Genomic DNA, 22,121 nt, shown 5'->3' with positions numbered 1-22,121 from the left:
ACCACACATTATATTTCGCTCACGTTTGTCTTTGTAGAAGCACTAATTGAATTCATCCAATATTAAGGAAAGGACCCACATACTATACCAACTTGACCTTGGCTAAGAGTTGCTAACAACTTGCGTCGAAGTGAGGCCTGCTGTGTCATCACTCCACATTCATGATGGTCAATCTACTATTTCTTTTTTAGAAAACATGTTAGGGTTACTGCAACATGGATTAATTTCTTGCTTACTAAGCAATTATGGTGGCAGACACAAAGAGAGAAGAGGAGGGTAACTATAGGATTGAAACCTGAGGATGGTGCAGAAATTTGTCAGCCCTCTGCACTGACACCATTATCCAAGACAACTTCTCACGGATGGTGATATATGACTAAGGTGACCATAATCATTATTCACAAAACAGTCTTCTTCTTCTTTTCCCTGGCATCCCTTCATCCTGGGTCTGATCAACTGTGTTCCATTATGCTGCTGTAATGATTTGTGGAGGTCTGTGTTGCTGTAGCATTTGAAGGACGGTGTGTTGCAGAGCTTTCCAAAACAATATCATAACCCATATCCATTAGCCATATGGGTTCCATTCCCCAGATTTGCTTGATGCAATTTAGGTGTCCTCGCACAGTAGACCCATGTGACACGCCTAGGATTCAATTAATTAGACGGTATTGTTTTCTTTTTCTAGCTTTTATACCCTACTTTAAATGGTGGTTTCCACTTTGTATGTCCATTGGAAAAAGCTGATGGTTTTCTTTGAGATTACTTTATTCATTAAACATTTAATCAGTGAATTTAGCAAAAACAAGGCTACCACAGTTTATTAAATTACTATTTCTTTTTCTGTATTGATTGTAATGGTCAAAAACTCCATCGATATGGCGTATGGGATATGCTGCATCATATCTTGACAAATACATGACAAATTGAAATAAGAAAAGTGGACATTGTTTTAAAGTTCTCTATTAGATATTACAAACTAATCCCAATGTAGATTTTCTTTTAGATCCAGAGACTCATTTTATGAATGCTGTTTAAAGCACTGATGGAGGTTTTCAGTATTGGACCATTCTTGTACTTGGACATGAACCTCAACCACGTAATTACAACATCAGCTAAGGTCCTGCAGTAATTGCTTTTTTTCTTGCTCTCTTTCAGGGGAGTGATTTGCTGATACGTCATATACTGCAGAATGAAATGGCATTTTATCAAATTACCACAACAGGTAAATTTTTGCCAGGGACACACAGACACATTATTCTTCCTCTTTCTGCAGTGTATAAAGAGAAAACACAAATACTGAATAAATAACAATATTAAATTGTAGTTTACCTTAGAAACCTACTGCTTTCTGATTATACACCACTAATAAAGGCTGCATTTCATGGATGGACTTTAGCATGCGTAGTTTTAAGCTTGAACAGTTCTAAATTTTCAAAGAAATTTTGAAACACAAGCTCTGTGTTCTGTTTTCCATTAGAATAGTAGAATGGTCCTATAAATTTTGTATCATTAGCAAACAACAGTGTGGGAAAAAAACAATCTTTGTCTTCATAAAATGTTATAAAAATATTTCGTCTCTATGGTTTACGTTGCAATGAGTCTTGGTAGTTACATCAAATGATTGAAATGGACTTAATAGGTATCTCTCTACACTACAGGAAGAAAAAAAATGTTTTCTGTTCATCCTTTTTAATTTGAGCGTAATGTAACTGATGAGGAAAACATGCTGGACATTGTGCCTTCCTTCTCTCACCACAACCGGCCGTGGCAGATGGCCGCCAACCCTGAGCCTGGTTCTGTCAGAGCTTTCTTCCTGTTAAAAGGGAGTTTTTCCTTTTCTCTGTCACCAAAGTACTTGCTCATGGGGGGGGGGGGGGTCATATGATTTTTGCGTTTTTCTCTGTATGTATTTTTGTAGGGTCTACCTTACAATATAAAGCGCCTCGAAGCGACTGTTGATGTGTTTTGGTGCTGTATAAATACAATTTATTCAGAATTTCCATGAAAATGGAACACGATCACAGGTGGTGAACATGGGACAGAATTATTGCTGACTTTGCCACAACTTGTCCTTTAGGACAAATGAAAGTAAGGAGATTTGTTATGAAGAGCTCCCATTTCTGTTATCAACTGTTTGAACTAAGCTTGTGATTCAAACCCATTGGTATTACATGAGAACAAGCAAGCCAAACGGTGCTTGCCATGGTCTTAGCCAGGCAGTGCTTGCCTCATCAAATTTAAAAAGATACATAAATTAAAATATACAAACAACCATAAATTCAAAAACAGTGCTGTCATAAAGCTCCTCACCTATTTGCATTCATCCCATGCATTACTTCTATCTTGTGTCTTTGGCTGCAGTTGACTATTATACTGAAAGCCCTGCTTGTTTTGTACTCTTGAAAATTGCAGAAAGCAGGTGTGTCTGTCTCCTGAGCTGAGTTGAGAGCGCAGCAGCTTTTTTTTTTTGGTTTGCTCATGCACATTTTGGATAAACCTCTGGTCTTTCACAGGAAACTGATGACCGGCGTGTGTGGCAAACTGCTGCAGGCCCTACTTTCATTGCTCTGAGATCAGATCTGCGCTTTGTGTGAAAACACAGCTAGCATAAGCAAGTAAATGAGTATCAGTGATTTATCATTGTAACAGATGAGTTTCCTCTTACTACCTAACAACTTAACTACCTTGGCCAATGTGTGATGGAGTGTGAAAAAGTTGTTAAAAAGGTCTAATGATGATGGAGAAGGACAGCACCTCTGACCATCTCCAGTGTAATAAAACAAAAGCAAACTGACCATGTGCAGGCTCAGCAGCACTTTCAGATTAGCGTCTATGAGAAAGGACTTGGTTGACTGAATGTAACAAATTTAACCAGCTGTCTGTGAACACTGCACCTTAATTTTTCATTAATATTTTTTCGATATTTTGGATATTGATAGTTAATGATGTGACACACTACTCAAGCCTTTTAATTCAAATTATTTTTAATTATTATATTTTAATACACTTAAAAAAAAAATCAAGATGTAGACCTGCAACTGTTTTTACTTTTGATACCTTATGTCTCGAAAGCCAGGGGTTGAACTCAGAATCAGAATCAGAATACTTTATTGATCCCCAGGGGAAATTATGTTGGTTACAGTGCTACAGTATAAACAATAACAAAAACAGACAATACAAGAAGTAAGAAATAACACAATATATAGAATATATACATATATATAAGTCAGATCTGGATAAGAAAGAAGAGCATGTGCAAAAATTGTGTAGCTATAGCAGTATACAGTGTGTTAGGTGGATGAGTTGTACAGGGAGATGGCCACAGGCAAGGATGGTTTCCTGTGTCGTTCAGGTGCGTTTTGGTAATCTCAGTCTCTCACTGGACGTGCTCCTGTGGGTAGCCAGCACGTTATGGAGTGGGTGGGAGGAATTATCCAACATTGCTGCCAGAGTTTGTGCCCTTGACCATCATCTGACACACATTGTACATGACCCCTAGAGTTCCCTAATGCCCTGAATGTTGTAGGGCTGTCTCGGCTGACATGCCTCTGCAATGTCACTTGGAGATCTGCAGTAGTGCCACCGGATTGGCTGACTAGGGTGGTGGTTCTCATCTTTAAGAAGAGGAACTGGAGAGCGTGTGCTCCAGCACCAGGGGTCACGCTACTTAGGCTTCCTGAGAAGGTCTATGGCTGTATCCCAATTCAGGGTCTGCAGCCTTAAAGGCTGCATTTTAAGGCCGATTACGTCACAGCGGCGCGCCGAAGGCTGTCCCAATTCAAAGGCTGCTCGAAATGCGGCCCTGAAATGCGGCCTTCATTTCCCTGAATTTTAAGGCTGTGGCGATGTAGAATTCGTGGCCCAACATATCCCACAATTCATAGCGCGGCAGTCACTGTGGATAATTTTGCTGCAGACGGCAGAAGCGTAGCGGCCGAAGAGTAAACTGTTAAACGTAAGTACTGAATATTATGTCACTTATTTATGTGAAAATGTTTAATAATGAGGAACATTAAAACATTACTGTTGGCCACATGTCGGCAAAGTTATTTGCCACTAGCGATGTTTGTACTTTCAGCGTTTACTTGGTTTTAAAGCCTTTAAAATATAATAATACAATAGTCGACCTTAATCCTACAGAGAATGTGATGATTCTATGGATAATTAAAGTCAGTCATATATCCACAAACACAACAAGCTGAAAGTCAGTGAATGCTGCTCGGTTTGCAGTCCTGAATATCACGGCACAAGCAGGATTCACTGCACTGTTAATGTTAGCTATGTTATATTGCTGCCTCTGTTCGGTGGTGTCGAGCCAAACGGACTTTAACGTGTGTTTGAACGAGCTGACGGTTCACTCGTTAAGCTGAAAGAAAGATGCTTTAATCACAGGAGTCACACATGTGTCCACTGTACCATCTGGGAACTCTTCTTGTTTAGCACTCGTAATAACACAAACACTAAATCCTCCTTCTCTTGTGCTGTTTTGTAGCAGTGTATACACCTGAGACTGTCACCTGTCTGTCTGTCCTGCACTCTCTCTCTGTTTCTTTCTCTCTGATTGTGTAATAAAAGTATGAACATGTATTTATAAGTTACACTTGTGTTTGAATCCTGCAGCTCATCACACATTTGATTTCCATGTGTGACAACTGCAAGTGTCCAGAGTGAGGACAGACTGAGGGACCCACTGCTGCACATCATCTGTGAGGCTTTGCACCCCTGATGATCCACCAGGACAAACTCAGCAGTGTGTGAGGAAGAGGAGGAGAAAGAGCCAGCAGCAGCTGACAGATGGAGAGAATAGACAGACTGTTCCCTGTTTGTGAAGGACTGCTAGGAAAGTTTAACATAACTAATTGTCTGTCCTGAATCAGTCTTATTAGGTAATGTTCAAATAATTTTATCATTCCAGTGTTTTCAGTGTGGGAGAAAGTACTCAGGGCCTTCAAGTTACACATTATGAAAGGCAGAAACAAGTTTAATATTCAGAAACCTAAAGTATGTATCAGCAGCAGAATGGAGCTAAAAATAAATGTTTGTTTCAGTTCTATGAAGCTTTGAGTATTTTGGATTAGTAGTACTGCTGTGTTTGTTGCATCATATTGCTGTAATTGTTTATATGCTTTATATATTCTGAGGTAAGTTGATCTATAGTGTTACATCATATTCTATAAGGATGTTATGTGTTTGTATACTTTCTGCCCAGTTTGACCCATTTAGCAGAAGTCAGCCTGTTTAAGGCTCTGATATCTATTCTGTATGACTTAAAGCAGTTATGACATGGTCTGATTTTCTCACCCAATAAAGGGATATTTAATATATCAGTCTACTCTTCATTCTATCAGAAACAGTTATCACAGCTTGTACATTTTCTTTTTACACATATATGTAAGCATTGAGCCAAATTTAGTAATGCCAACATATTAAACGGACAATATTTGTCTCTTATATATAATACATCTATATAGAGATTGACAGACCACGTGACTTTCGCGCATTGCATGCCGGGAACCCGTGGCAAAACAATCAAAGTACCGCATCAAATGCAAGCATTTGCAGCACCGCAAAACGTTCATTCGCCGGTTTCAATACCTTCTTGCTTTTTCTTTGCCCCCCAAAAGAGGAATGTACAAAACGAAGGAGAACAATGCCGGTCCGTACAAAGACAGACTCGACGAAAAGGCAAAGAAAAGATACGAGGAAAAAATCAAAGGAGTGAAAGGGTTAGACCCTTAGGAGCACACAGAGTGGACAAAAGACGTCAACGTGCTGCCCAACTTTCACCACGCTCAGATTTATAATTATACGGTTCTTGGAGTGAGTGCATACACTCATGAAGTTTTTAGTAACTTCAGGTCACTGCAACAAGCCCAGGTACAGTTTACCGACGGATAGGTACAGGACCTTGAAATGCACCGTGTAGAACAAAAGACCATCGTACGAACAAAGGTAAGTTTACCAGTCTCACAAATCGTCTTCATAAATACACATTCGTTAACCGTTTATTAATAGGAACTTTGAGCTCAACGGTAATTAATTAGTAGTGGAAATAATTTCTGGTACGCATTACAGAAATGTAGCAGTGACAATAATATTGTATGTTGTAATCGTACTGGGCAATTAGTGATACAAAAAACTGTTTTATCCTGTGAATAAAAGTATATGATTTTGTCAATGTACCATGGTAATAACAGAAGCGAAACGCAATATTCTGTCAGGACAATTCACCATTTATTCAAAGCTGAATATTTACTGTCCAGGCCATCCGTCGCCTCTTCGTGACTTCGGAGACATGGCTTGGACAATTTCTCTTCCACGCCGGAATCTGATAAAAACCATTCGCTTTATCCGTCGGCTTCACGCGGCTGTCGTTTGCCCGGCTTGTGCAGTTAATAATACAACAGCTTCTTGGCATTTTTTGTTTCTTTTTATCGCTGTGTAACTGATTTCAATTGAAAGCCTGCTTGCGCTAGTACCTCTTGCCACGGATACCCACAATCCTTTGCGGTTTTACCCCAATGACGTCACATTTTACACTGTCAAAGATACTTGTCTTTGAGTGAAGATTTAAGGTGATAGGAAATATAAATAACTGCAACTTGAATCTGTACTGAAGCTCAGTATTAGACACAGAGTTCACTCACATGAATTTCACTCACATGTGCTGTACAAGTGTACCTGCACATGTGATGTGACAATAGAATTGATTTGAGAGTTCAAACTCACTGCTGTAATAACTTATAATGATTAATATGATAACTATAATATTGGCCATATCATATTTACACTGGCTTTAGTCTCATGAACAACATTAGCTAATTGTTATTTACTAGCTAATCTTAAATGACTGTTCAGTACAGAAATGAAGGCCAACAATCATGTTTTACAGTCCTGTGGTCTCAGCCTCAGATACTTATTAAATCACACAAAGCTCGTGTAGAAACAAACACACGAACAAAATATGTTCTCCTTCATTTCTGTCAAACAAAGCTGTATGAAACGTTTCCAGCGGTTGGTGTTATGGTTGCTAGGCAACCTGGGCAGCGCGACGGAGGCTAGACCGTCCCATTTCACAAGCCTCGCACTTCCGGCCTTAGCGGTCTTTGAGTACGCAGCCCTTGAGGATCGTTGGGGCTGCGTACTTTAAGGCTGCAGACCCTGAATTGGGATACAGCCTATGTCAGGGTATTGGAAAGTACAGTTCATCCATTAGTCCAGACCTTCCCAAAGTGTGGGGCCCGCCCCCTGGGGGGGGGGGGGGGGGCGCAGAGCCATTGCAGGGGGGGCGCGGCATGAAAGAGGGGGGGGGGGGGAGACAAAACGCTTGGACGCTGCTAGCACGGGGCGGCCACAGAAACGCAAAGCAGGAGATGAAGCATCGCTGAATATGTTTCCAAACCAACTTCATTCTAAGCCAAAGACTAGAAGATATGGTGAAGCATATCTTTCCTTTGGCTTTACCTGCACAAGTGCCGAGGTAGGTCTCCCCTGCAGAATTGGTTTTCCCTGTGTCGGGAGCAGCGCTGGGCTCTTCAAATCACGGACAAACAGTATCCCACAGCTGTTTATGTTTTTGAACCCATTTTGCACAGAGAGACATTTTTTGAAAAATGTATTGATAGCAATGTTGAATATTATTGCACATGAAAAAAACAACTACACATAAAATAATTACGCTGTGACGAGTCTGCCTTTCTAAATGGAGAGACAATAACTGCGTGTGTATATGTAAGCCTGTAAAACCTGCAGACAGTCAGATTAACAGTATTGTGTCTCTATCTGCCATTCTGCAATTCATCTCATGTAAACAATAACGTGGCGCACAGCGTGACGTGAAAAAAGGCACATACCTTTGACCTTGCGTGATGAACTCTGTATTCCTCGTCCACACGTAAACGCAAAAAAGGAGTTTTAAAAAATCTCCGTTTTCGGTGATTCGAAACGCCGTTTACGTGTGGACGAAACAGCTGCGTTTCCAAAAATCCCCTTGTAGGTGTGGATGTAGCGTGAAAGAGTTAGTAGTTTATTTTATTACTACCTTTATTTTATTGCAGATTACTTGTATTTGCTTAATTTTTTACTAAATGTTTGAGGTGTGAAATAAACCGCAATGGAGCAAAATATGGGTGTGTGTGGTTGGAGGATGTGTTTGTGCGTGTGCGTGCGCGCGTGCGGGCTGGGGGGGCGCGAACATTTTTCTTGTAAACAAAGGGGGGCCCAGCAAAAAAAAGTTTGGGAACCACTGCATTAGTCTAACCTTGGTTTCAAGAGGAACAACTTTTCATAGTTTTTGATTGCATTTCTTCCTAAATTAATAGTTTGAAAAACTCTTCCATCACTTGTCATTGTCAGTGCACAGTAAAAAATGTTTGGTTATATATTTTATAATTATTTTATTCTAGAATTCTTCAGCCAGGAAAAAGTGCCTAAAAGTGAAGACATCCATCTGAAGTGCAGATAGTCAGCGAAAAGGTATTCTTTAATGTGATCCAAGATGTTTTTGTTTCTGTGTTTGTGGTGGTGGGTGGGCAATCATCTCTGTTTGCATTTCACTGCATGCCACTGTTCAAACTGATGTTTTAAGTTCAAACATATTCAGTGACATCAGAAACTACCACTGACTGCTATAAGATAGTCATCCCTTATTTTTTTTAATCGCTTTTCTGTTCATATGCAAAGACATGGCTGTATCTGTAAACAGAGTTACAGAATATTTGCTGGTTACTGTACAGCTGCATCTGACATGTCTGTTTTCATCCAAGTAGCTGCACCTGTCTTAGCTAGAGAACACTGAGCACAAACTGTTGAGCTGACATACCAGATTGTCTAGTTCCTCCATTGTTGTCCATTGTCCATTATCTAGAGCCATGTAGTGCTATTCTCAGAGACAGCAGATAGTTTACTACCTAACTACTTAGCAGTGGACCATCTAATATGTCCCTTCTTTATTGTTTCTCAACAAGAACTCCAACCGTAGTTGAATCCTAGCCCTATGTTTTAGAGACAAGCTGAAGATGATGCATTTTGTTTAGAAATATTGTTTTCTTGATTGCCAAGACTTTGAAAAGTGACTGAAAAAAATATAGGGATAGTGTTAGGAATAGGGTTATCCCCAGTAATTACTTAGAAAGTAAATTAAATTTATTTTAAGCCTCTGAAGCCTAAGAGCATTTAGTCTCCTTATGAAAATTCTAGGCATAGCTTTTGATTTTAGTCATCACTTGCTGAGAACACAGTTTCAGGTCTTTTCTCTTAGTTCTTACCAGAAGTATTATTTCACTTCAATGTCTTCCTATTAACAGCAAAAGTGTAACGCTTTTCAGAGTTTGTATGCCTTGGGCTGTTAAAAATAGCAACATGGGAAACTTGCAAGGTGAAATAGCCAGGGTTAATTTTAAGAATAAGTTAAGAAAAATTGAAGAAATGATTATATAAAGCTAATTTTTAAGAATGCCGGAACAATAGGAAATGATAGTATCAGAAGGCTTGTAATGTGTATGATTTATTTATTTTTCATTTTATCTGAGTCACTAGATTCAATTACTGCTGTGCTTGCATTTTAAAACTGTTAATTTGAAGTTGCGCTGGTGTTTTGCATGGATAGTTATTTATTACCACTGCTGTGTTTGCAGTCTAATTGGCTTCTGAACACATAAATAATGACAGCAGTGAGAACTTCCATCCAACTTGTTCTTGCTCCATTTCAGTCTCTTTCTCTTGGACTGACCTCTCCAGCATAGCAGCTATAGCCCAACAAAGCACATTAAGTTTGACACATAGAACAAACAAAGCTGTAGTCAATGTGGACCACAGATGTTATTTCCAGGTATCTGAAAATAACACGTTATATCCCATCTAGCAGTGAAGATTGTGTAAAGGCCTGTGTTACTCACTGGAATGAGGGTGAGCGGTTAAATTCCCTTAAGGGGTCACTTGTGCGTAAAATGTAAGCATGTTCAACTGGTTCTTTTCACTTAGCACTCTTGTGCTCATGTTAGCTATAGACCATATGATTGAAAGTGCCAGTCATATGGTCTAAGTTGTTCTTGTAAAAGTGGCACATCAGCACCCATCCCAAGACAGTTTCAGTAAAAAAATAAAATAAAATAAAATAAAATAAAATGCAGAGCTTTTACATCAGATTGCTTAAAAATGATTTTGACTGATAAAGACTGGTCAAGCACATATTTCAATGTGGATTAAACACAAAAGTTTGCTTATTTTATAACTGCTATGTAAATTACAGAACTGCACATCATTCACCTATAAGCATCTGTAGAAATTAAATGAGTATGAATACAAATAAGAATTTTGATAACATAACTAAAAGAAACAATAAATATTAAGCTATTGTCTTGGTCAAAATCCTGTAAGTGAACCCTCTGTTTAATTTTCTTTTCTTATCTATGGTAAAATTGGGTTAAAAAACACTCATTCACATTAACCCCACAGGTTGAAACACTATGCTGAATGGTACAGAGTGTATTCAAAGGGCTAGATAGCTGATACATCAGCGCCTAATTGAAGCTACTTTTGACACGTATAGTTCTGTTATGTCACTGAGAATTATAAGAGCCATATATTATAGCTTTCCACGGGTTGCAGCACATTAACAGGGTTGGTGGGTCTGATGTTGACACATCTTATACATGGCCTATGTAAGGTGGTCATGTGGCTCAGGGCAAATATGGCTCAAAACTGTGGATAAGGAACACATTTGGGCTGAACATTGCTATGTACAGTATACAGTCTCTTCAGTTCACATGGATACATTTAGTTCAGTTCAATTCAATATCAGTTCAGATTTATCTATTTAACAGTGAGTGGTGTGTAAACACATAGTAAGTGAAAAAAGCTGTTCAAGGGAAACCCACAGCAGTGTACGCCTATTGCAGTGTAACTAAGGCAGCATTCAAGGTCACATGATCAAGCCCCAATGATATGGTTATCAAAAAGGAATGTTTCATGCAAATGGAGTCCAAATGGACCATGTTTCCCACCTCTGTTGGTGAGGGGGCTGTACAGAGCTAAAGCCACAAGGCAGGAGGCTGACACTCAAAGTGAAGGGAGCCAACTGATGCAAGAATGAGTCCTATTGGGCTAAGTAAGCTTGTGGGACTCTGGAGGCAGCTGTCAGGTACAGAGGAAGCAGAGTACAACTTTGTCAGTAGCTGAAATAAAATCTTTATTAACCCCAGATTGCCAGAAGGTAAAAAAATAATTTCCAAAAGCCAAAAATGACATAGTTAGGCCACCCATCATCACTGATGATGACTGGTTGTTTTAAGGCTTTTCTTTTGCATTCATTGATAGCGATTAAAGGCTACGATTAGATTCATATTTGACTTACACTCCCTGTGCAGACAGCTGAATTAATTAAAAGAGAAACATGTCTTTAATTGGACACTCATGAAAAAGATGACACTGTTAGCACTGTCAGACACCTTGTGGCATTTTGGTGCTGAATAATGTGAATATAGTGACAGATTTCACTAAAATTGTCTGTTGACTCTGCGCGTCAGGGTTGCATCAAGTCCAGTGGATTTGAGTTAACATGCCTGAAATTCATTGTACTTGGAAATATTTCATCACTATTATAGTCTGAGTCAGATTTCATAGGTTGCATTTCTGCTGGTCCATCTGTCGTGTCTGCGCTAAGCCTTATATAAATGTCTAAAAAGAAACTATAGACAAAAAACCTGCCATCCTCTGTCTGTGTGAGCTTTTTCATGCAGCCCACTGTGTTGACAAAAAAGCTGATGTCTATCTGCTCCAGCTGTCTGCAAACAGGCAGACTGAAAGGAGGAGACACCATCTTTTTTCCCTCTAAACTTTGGCTTCTATTGCATCATGGCTCAATACTTTCTCACTCAGCTTTAGTCCTGCTGCTGCTGCTGAAAAGCAGCCATAAAAAAGACTTAAGCTTAAGCTTTATTGACACGCAAGGATAACCCTGTCACACTAAATGCAAAAATCATTCATAATCATATTTCCTGTGGCAAGATGAGTTACAATGAGTTAAGTCATTTTAACAAAGGGATGGCTTATCTAAACAAAATGAGAGGCAAGTTCATCAAATTTTGTGGCAAGTGCTTTTTTCCTTGGTGCAGGAAGCAGAAGACAGAACAGGTGTTAATTTAGAGAATGCGTTCAGATGCAGTTTTCGCTGTACACATGGAAATGAATTAGTTTCTTGTAGGCCTTCTTAAAGAAAGAACGAGGATTCACACGTTGGTTATATATAGCTTCCCGATCACTTTCTTGAGGCCATGCATGTGTCTGCAGACAGGTTTTGTCTGACCATCAGCACCTTTGTCTGTACATATAGCCAGCGATCGGGACATGATGCTTAATTCTCTCTAGCTATCTGCTGCTATCAATTAGAGTGTTTATGGGAAGGTGCTGTCAGAGTTACCATGGCAACTAATGTCATTGGCAGTGCATTGCATCCCCTGCAGGCCCATGGATGGAGCACTTGCAAGTATCACTGCACAGTGCATTTTAAAGATTCAAAATCTTTACCACTTGGGGATAGAGACAAGAAGCATGAAATACTTAGTCGTGTTGGCAGACTTGTGCTATATGTAGACCCATTTTCCTCAATTTCTGATCTTTAAAAGTTGTGAAGGCAATTATAAATGTTGATATTGAGCTCTGACAAGTTATAAGATATTCCAAAAGTGTCTAGGAGGCAGAAGCGCTAGTTTACTGGGAGCAAGCCTGGAATTATATGGCATATACTTATGAATTACCTGCTCCCACACTTTTACAAGCTGCTTTAGGATTGTGTCCAATGAAACTGTCTGACTTTACAACAGGCTATTCTTCTGTAACACACTTTATGACAAGAAATGCTAAGAGAATTTTGAGTCTCCAGAATCAGAACCAGAGCTACCTTTCAGAATGCAGAGATCACATTTCCACTACGTAGTCGCACAATTTGGCATTTTAGGGACTTGGAGCGAGTTTACATTTAACAAGAAGAGTTCTGTAACTTTGGTCTGTGTTTAGGACATTTCTAATTGGCTTTGAAAAAGTATTCAGTCTATGGTTGTGTGTGTCTCCCTATTAGACTGTTTAAATGCCAGAAGCTTGTTTGATCTTATTAGAGTATATTTCATCTTAAGTTCAATAGAACTTTCCACTAACAAACTTGAGGTGTGAGCATGTACATGCATCCATGTACGCACACGAAGTGTCATGATATTAAAAGTGGATAACAATACATTGAAAAATACTCCATACCATTTTTGATATCACAAGTACGGAAAAGGATTAGGGACAGTGAAAAAAAAAAAAAAAGCCCCCCACCCCACCCCAGTGGCCCTTATCCTCTTCCGTACACAAGGGTAAAAAAGTCACAAAAAAAACCCCTGGTAAAATAAAGGATTAGAATAACACAAACAGTAATATCAGTGACAAAAAGACAACAATATTTTTAGGTTGTCTATGATCTGGTGACATGGAACAATATTTTTATGATGATCAAATAGTGTTTGTACTGTAGGCTGCTACTGTTTATGTGTAGTTGCTGGTAGACTTTCTTCAGCTTTGATCTGGGATTTTAAGAGAAATATATCATATTTAGACCAAAATAACTATGTTACTGTTAGAGATGGGCTGGATGTTTGCTGCGTTCCTTAATGACAACTGCTTTTGGGTCATTTCTAATAGCTAACATTAATGTGAGGGTTGGCCAGGTAAACATTTATAGTAACTGCTTGATACTTCCATGTTTTTGAAAGGGAAGCTGTACTCACTCCTCAGAATTCCCCATGAAGTGTCGTTCAGTGTGGTGAATATCACCTGTTGTTCATAGGATGGCCTTCCTATGAGCAGTGCAACTGTGTGAAGCTGTATCAGCCAGAGAAGGTGAAGACGACACTGCTAGCATCAATACACTAGTCTGATCTGATATCTGATAATATTGTTTTTTAAGCCTTTAAAGGAGCATGTTGTGGCTACAATGAAGAAAAGTGAGCATGTTAACAGTCTCAGAACTACGGTTTGCCCTGTGCTGCGATGCAATGTTTTCAAATATTATGATGGTGAGGTGTTAATTACTAATGTTAATAATATTTCAGTGTCCAATCCATTATTACCATGTTACCCCCTATTGATCCTCTACTTAATCTTACAAGCCAAGGTGTGAAAACGGGTGTGGGTCACAATCAGCCAAGTTTTCGGGTGAATCCACTGTGAAACTTAGCCCCACCCTATCATGTGATTTACTGAGGTCAAATGGCCCAGGATGTGAGTGGGCGTTAAGGCATCTGGGAAGGGATCCCAAAACTGGATTATAGATGGCAGACAGTTGGTGTCGTAAACCACCGCCTCTGTTCAAAGATGGTCGTTCACAGTGGACATAGATGACTTCTTTCAGTCCTCTTTCAAACCATCTGTCATCTCTGTCCAAAATGTGAACATTGGCATCCTATAAAGAGTGACCTTTGTCCTTTAGATGCAGATGTACAGCTGAGTCTTGTCCTGTCCTGGTGGCTCTTCTATGTTGTGCCATGCATTTATGAACTGGCTATTTGGTCTCTCCAATGTAGAGGTTAAGCATTGCACAGCATACACTACGTTGTTAAGTTTGTGTTTGGGATGAACCAGTTTATGTCTGAGTGTGTGGCTGGGTCTGAAGTACATTGGGATGTCGTGCTTGGAGAAGACTCTACTGAGTTTCTGACAAACCTGCTACTTAAGGGATGATGATGTTGTTCTGTTTGTCCCTAGTTGGTGTCTGACCTTCTTTTCTGTGCCTCTTTGCTGATTTAATGAAGGCCCAATTAGAATAAACACATGTTTTTAGAACTTTCTTTACATGTGTGCGGTCCCTCTTTTTCCCTTCTGGCTTAGAGGAAATGTTTTCTACCCGGTGTTGCAGGGTCCTGATTTCTCCAAGTTTGTGTTCCAGAGGGTGGTGGGAGTCAAAGAGAATGTATTGGTCTGTGTGTGTGGGCTTCTGGTAAACTTCAGTGTTGAGGTTTCCATTCGGTGCTTTGCAAATTTCTATCCGGCTCCTATATTGAATCATTTTGTATATGGTTGTGGCCAACAGGGCAGAATGTTCAAAAATGACCCAAAATTCATATATATGCTACAACTAGGCTTAAAAACTTGTATTACGTGTATGCAATTACAGTAAAATGTGAAGAGTAGTATCGGTATCGTGTTATATATCATAATGATAAATATAATAATATATTTTAATGCTTGTGTAAATAACTCAACATAAAACATTTGACATTTCAAAAAGATTTTAGTGTTAATAAAATGGCTGAATGAAGGGAGGTTTGTAACTTTTGATGGTGCAGGCATGTATTTCTGGAAGAGCAGACAAGATCATCATCTTGGCCTGTTTTGTTTGCCTGGAATGCAGGAAGGACCCCGGCTGTAGTGTTTTGCTTTCTTTTTTCTTTTATTTCCTGGCAGACCAGGCCACATACTTGTTTTTCATTTAAAATGTTTGCAAACGATCAAATTGTTGGTTTCAGTATTGAAAATCTGGCTATAATAGTTTTGGCTATAAACGTTTTTAAACCTTATTCTGACATTTAACAGTTCTGAAAAACTATCAGGTCCCTGGTGACCTGTTTAGAGTTAGACGTATGGTTACGGTCATGTTCATATCAACCCCTTTATATCTTTTTTTTTTTCCAAATGGAAATTATAAAACAGAAGAATTCTAAGGAAGAAAGACTTGACCTAAAAACTAACATCTTCTGTTAATCAAACTATGGTTGTTCAGAATGTGGTAAAATATAAGGACACTGTAACCCAGACCCTAAGTGTTTCATTGGTTAATGTAAACGTCGTATTGTTTTCAAGGTAAAAAGCTCTCACAGTCTTTAAAAAGAATTACTGCCTGGGAGTGGGTCCAAGTTGTTTCAGTGTTTAGAAGAAAAAAACATGTTGTGAAAGGTAATTGAGATATAAAATGAAATGTTCTGACTATGACTTTATAAGGTGTCAAGCAATAATGAGTGGTCAGCCTTCCTGTTAGAATAAGGAAGCATTAAAATGTGTGGCTACCTGTCTGTGGAAGGTGACACGGATGAGATGTAATCTGAACTGTCTCTGGAGTAAGAAAAAACCCACTAGCCTCCATTTATCTCCACTGTGAGTTATGGCTCCTCTTTATCTGATGGAGCACTTAAGTTGCTAGCCCTGCCTTGTTTTCAAGTATTCTTTTCACTTACACCTGATCGATCACTGTTGCCAAGTGTTAATGATGAGTCATACTATTAAATGTGATGACCTGCGGCCATTCTCTGTTACCTTGCTTTCTTTCACAGACAGACTCCTGTAATTAAGGCTCAAGTAGATGCAGTTTGAGAAGTGGGTTGAAGCCAAAACTCAATTATAAATAGCCTTTGCATGCATGCTGCCGAAGAAGAAATGTTAAGCACGGTTTAAAAGTATTAATGCTGCACTGGTTTCTGTCGCCTGGGGTGATTAATGTTTTCTTTAAACTGATGGCGAGATAAAATACTGCTGTACAAGTGGCAGCATAATCATTTACTGAAATTAATGGCCAACACCAGACTTCTTAATTCATACTGTTTTCATTTTTCCATGAAGTCTGTTGGGAATATATGATGAAAGGCCTAATGCAGAGGTCTCTGGTTGGACTGAAGGGGTTTTCACACTCATTAATAAAGTAATTTGACAAAACAGGATGTGACATTATTGCATAATGAAAAGACTCCCTGTGCTCTTAGCGGTCTGTTCTTAAACTGTCAAATGTGTGTGGAGGGGGGGAAAAGCAGCGTAGATAAGTGATCTTTTCGACTTTTATCAAGTTAATGTCAAAGGTCAGTGAATCCCTTTAGATTGGCTGTCACATGGGATAATAAAACCATGGGAAAGAGCCATTTGTGCTGCTCGTATGTGGGCTATTTCAGATAGTGGCTGAGCTACTTTCATTTAATGCCATGCTGAATTATTCATACGATAAGAGTGAATCAAACACTTACTTTAGAATTAGTGATGTCTGGCTGTTATCAGCGTGGGTTTTCTTTTGATAAAAACAGTCAGTAGCCCTCCTGAAAACCTACACATGTTTTAAGGCTGGCTTAATTATGGCTTTATTTTATTTTGTTTTACTGAAGACAGAAAAATTAGAACGAGAGATGAAACACGAGTCAAACTCTAGAAGTCAGACGACAGAGACTCAAATCCCTCAAACCTGTCTTTGACAACCATCATTTGAAATGTACGTGTGTCCCTTCTGTTTTTTTAATACTTGTTATGAAGTGTTATTGTTCATTAGAAACCAACAGTGGATTGATGCAAAGAAATAAGAAAATTCTTTGAAACGCTTGAATTTGAAAGTTTTAAAATTGTCTTATTAAATTGTAAACCGGCACAGCAGTGATATTGACGTTGTGTACAAACCCAAAGCTTAAGATGGAGTAATAAATCAATCTGTCAGTAAAATGACTGAACCTCACTTCTATGGCGTTATTTCTGTGCCTCTATTCTGAGCGCACGCAAATAATTTTTGCAAGTACAAATGTTGCATTTCTAGGATAAAATTATTTTGAGCGAAGAAAAGCTTAATTTGAGCGAACAAAATTCATTGCTGCGTGCAAGAAATGTATTTCAGCGTTTGCTATTATCCATATACACCCACAATAACAGCCCTCTTGCTCAGTTGTTGGCATTTGCTATTGCTCAGATCTCTGCTCTGTGTGCTGACAGACATTGCAGACCTGCTCTCAGTGTGTTGCTCCCGCTCTCAACATCTCTGCTCCCTGCACGCTCAACTCTTTCTGTACACGGTTATAAATGTGCCACAAAACAAACCAATCACAGACTTAGAAGCAAAAATTCTGATTGGCTGTTTTGGTCTCCAATCAGCTCGCTAGCTACTGCATTCCGGAAAAATGGTCCAAAGTGTAGCTAAATCCATTTTTGGTTAGTATGTTTAATTAGTTTATTTTAAAATGTAGACCATTGTTGACCATTGTTGGTTTTAATCTAGTTTAAACCAAACCACTCCACTAGATTTAGCTACATTCTGGACCGTGTTTCCTAAGTCTAATTAAGGACTGATTAGCTTGGAAATCACACAGTAGTAACCTATCTCAGGTCCTTTATGTTTATTAGTCCAGTCTACTGCAGATTACCTCTCACTGTCAGTTTGAAACTATTTGATCCCATACAGATTTCTGACTCCCACAGACTGATTGTGTGCCCATATGCCACACACACTACAATCAATCAAATAATCAATTAATCAATTAAAGATCTAACTTTGATGTAGGCATTGAATTTTCAAGTTACAACTCACCTTTCCTTCTTTTCCTGGTTCTCAAACAAGTCAACAACACTAAATCAATTTTTTAAAAACACATCCAACTCCAGATGGAATTCACATTTTTAAAATATGGAAAAGCCACAGCCCAAAAGGTGCAACAGCTGTCAGCATTTACTATAACAAGTTGTCACCTTCTGTCACAACTCCACAAAACCTTCAGTAGTAAGAAAAGACAACATTATGCAACCTGTTAGAATTCAGAATCGAGAAACAGGTGGGAAGTGTTTCTGTGTCCCCTCAGGACAAAGCTTTCTCCTACAATACATCAAGAGTTTTTGTCACAGGATAGAATGAGGCGGAAATTTGTTTCAAGTCAGGGTACAGAACATCCACTGGGATGTAACCTAGATGTTTTTATCTGCTCAGATCTGCTGCCATACCTGCTGTGTCTCTGACTCAATACTGTTGCTCTGTTGACCTTGGGGGAGACGGGAGGCTGGCAGAGAAAATAGGATCTACAGTTTATTACCCTGCAAAAAGAAATCTGCTAACCTCTGAGCCAGTTTGTTTCAGATTGTATTTGCTCACACATGGGAAGAACATTTACACAAGCAACTGCAGACAGAGTGTCTGGATGGTGCTCCTGTTGAGGAAGTAGATAGATTGTGTGAAATCTCTGAGGCTGCAATTAGAAGTGCTGAAAGAAACACATCCCAGGCCAGAGGTCCCATTCTTCAGCCCTGTTCTGCTGAGTCTTCCCTTTCACTTTCCTCTCACCTGCACATAGTACAGCGATGAATGAGCATTTCCTTCACTTTTGCTCCTTCAGCACAAACATTGCACATTATCACCTTCTCTCTCTCTCTCTCGCTCTCTGTGTGTGTGTGTGTGTGTGTGTGTGTGGTGTGTGTGTGTGTGTGTGTGTGTGTGTGTGTGTGCAGAAGTCTTGAACCACCAGTCACTGGGAAATAAGGGCAGCAATTTATTGAACATGCAAACGTACATGGAGATACAGAATACAAGGCAAAAACAGAGTTTGTACAAATGTAATGAGGTGGTCATGACCACCTTGATTCTTCAACACAGTCAAGTTTTCTTGTAATTTCTTTAAATAGTCTTCAGGAATACATCTCCAGGATTCTTAAAGGACATTCCAAAGCTCTTCTTTAGATGTTGGCTGTCCTTTCTTCTGTTCTCTGTCAAGATGATCTAACACTGCTTTCTAACACTGTCGTTAAGTGATGATGTATGAACCCTGCTCCCAGGCCCAAACGCTTTATTAAGTCTGTTGTGTTTTTAACATGTTTTAATACTTTGTATCTTGTTCTATTTATTCTGAACAAGCCCCTAAAAACAGTCAGTGACCACTGTCAGCCTGTCTCTGTTTTTATTACCACTATTGATTTTAAAGCTCAGTTTTTAAAACCTTATGATGTAGATACAGCCCAGCCCATGCAGCAGTATATTAATGACTAACCTCGTATTGTGGATGGATTATCTCAGTTGTTCTTTTGACTGAAGTTTGGTGCGTTCACAGCATCCTCCCATGCGATTGCATTTGTCCCTAACCCTTGCGTTAACTTTTATTGAGTGGAAAAAAGTTATCAGTCATCCTCCAGCTTCACTGTGCTAATGTGTTTATATTATGCTAACCATAGCTGTGTCGCTAGCCACCACATAGAACATCATTGTATATCAGCTAGCCCAATTTCAGTAACCCTACGAACGTCACTGCTGTTTAGTTTTCTGTCTTCATTTATGTCAGAAGTGATAGCAGAGCTGTAGGTTTTCATTTTTCAGAAATCCCTCAGTCAGAACATGGTATATTATGTTTAGGTAGAAACTAGCGAGCTAACTCCCTGCTAACTTCAAACTCAGTTAAATTTCATAAATCCTGTTTTCATGGATGCCTGCATGTTAAACTTAAATGTTACACCTGGTACAGAAGCCACACTGATCATTTTATTAAAGATGAAACAATTTTGACAGTTAGAGGCCATTCCATGACTGAGTTTATTCTTTCCAGGTATGTTTTTATTACTTGGCTATTGTGCTTGGGATCGTTTTCATGCTGAAAATTTGGCATACTTCAGCATTTTCTAAGACTAGGTTAAGGAGGTTTCGGTCAACAGGAAAGATTTTGAATGGACACACTACAAGTATTTCACCTTGTTGCTACATTTCACCAGGTTACTACCTGATACCTTAAAATTGTGTTATCTTTGGCATTTCTTGAATCATCTTAGGAAACTGCAACAAATGATGTGCTTTGTTGAGGGAGTGGTAACAATAAAGTGTCTAATGATTGGTTCTTTAATAAGTTTGCACCTTTTTAGTTTTGCTTTGAAAATGCTTTGAAACTGACCCATGGCCTTTAGTTGTCTAAATCAAAACCTCACATTAATAATTAAAAGAGAGTTTTTCCTTTCTACTGTCACCAAGTACTGCTAATACACACCATTCCTTTAAAGCTTGTGTATTTTTTTGAATAGCTGTGAAGTCTGAGTCTCTTCAGGCTATACTGGGTAACCGTCAGTTATGATTGTGACTGACTGCAAGTAGGAACAAGGACAGTGCTATTTGTGCTTAATCAGCCTACCCTGGGTAAATTGTTAAACCAAAAGGAATGAAGGAAATGGGCTAAAAAATGGAACTGACTTAACCAGTGAAGCTGAGGGTGTGCCTGTATTATTTCATGATTGGGTGAGGCATCTACTACACAAGCACTCTGAAATGGGGGAAACGCTGGTGGAATAAAACACCTAAAACTAGGACAAGAGTCACATACAGTAGGGCCATCCATTCTGAACTGGCAGCTACATCTAAAATGTGGATGAATGCCTAGACTTTTAGTGGTTATCTTGAGAAGAGATCACTGACCTAGCACATTGCTCCCTTCTTTGACAAGCGGCAGCCATTTGATCATTTTTCACCATTGAAGGTTGAGAAGATTATTATTGAGCAGCTTATAATATTAACTTAATAAACAAATTAAATGGAAATGATTTGCACATCAGTAATTGTAATTGGCGCTGTACCTGCGTATGTATGCAAAGCACGATGCATAAAAGCTGCGGTCAAAACGAATGACAACAGGCAAGACTTTAATTTATTCAGTCAGAGGTTGTTGTAATGTGCTTTTGTTTATCACCAGTATTAGTGTCAACATATTCATGCAGATCTTGATTCTCTCTAAAGCTGACTTGCATCTCTTTTCTTGCCACCGTGATAAATATGTTGCCCAGTGAACACTTAGAGTCCCAGAGGTATGATCATTTTCCAGTCCACTGATCTGACTTTGGTTTAATGAGGCTGACACCTTCACGCTCCACATAATGAACCCACCTGTGACTTTGCTAACTTATGCGACCTCATTCTTTAGATGTGAGTGGGAAGTATGTGTTTCGTTGCATCATTTACACTAATTACACCATGCTAACTTTGCATTTAGTGGTGTGACTGCTACTTTGTTACGTTACAGGAGAGGTATCACAGATGTTACCTTCAGAGCAAGGTTGATTCTCTCTTTATCTGCCTTTGCACTTTTCCCTCTATAAAAAATGTATGTGTATATAAACAAACCTTCTCTGTGGTGACCGAGGTGTGTGCCTTTAGCCTATAGTCATTTACTGCATACCAAGGTTTATAAGCAGGCAGCTCAATCTCTCTTTTTTGGATAATATATATAGTTCAGCCAAACAGTGTACCTTTAGAGACATAATCCACAACATTTTAGTTCTTCATGTCTGCTTGCCATTTCTTATTGCTTGTAAAGCATAGTAGTGTCAGTAGAGTTGTTAGCACTCAAGACATTTAAAAGGTAGTTCTACAGGGTGGGCCATTTATATGGATA

At 39.1% G+C, this 22,121-nt stretch overlaps 1 protein-coding gene across 4 annotated transcripts in view; it reads left to right on the top strand.

Moving 5' to 3' along the window:
- LOC134643105 (heparan sulfate glucosamine 3-O-sulfotransferase 5) overlaps window positions 1-22,121 on the top strand; it is a 128,237-nt gene that overhangs the window by 4,111 nt on the left and 102,005 nt on the right. For 2 of the 4 annotated variants that reach the window (XM_063495333.1, XM_063495331.1), the window contains exon 2: window positions 1,156-1,222. The exons of the other annotated variants lie outside the window; for them this stretch is intronic. The gene's annotated coding sequence lies outside the window, so the exon portion shown is untranslated. The remainder of the gene's footprint in view (window positions 1-1,155; window positions 1,223-22,121) is intronic. 4 annotated transcript variants of the gene reach the window in all.

The sequence above is a fragment of the Pelmatolapia mariae genome, linkage group LG15 (assembly GCF_036321145.2).
Source record: "Pelmatolapia mariae isolate MD_Pm_ZW linkage group LG15, Pm_UMD_F_2, whole genome shotgun sequence".
NCBI classification, from domain to species: Eukaryota; Metazoa; Chordata; class Actinopteri; order Cichliformes; family Cichlidae; genus Pelmatolapia; species Pelmatolapia mariae.
Note: the sequence above shows the minus strand (reverse complement) of the source record. Positions and strands in the feature narration are given on the sequence as shown.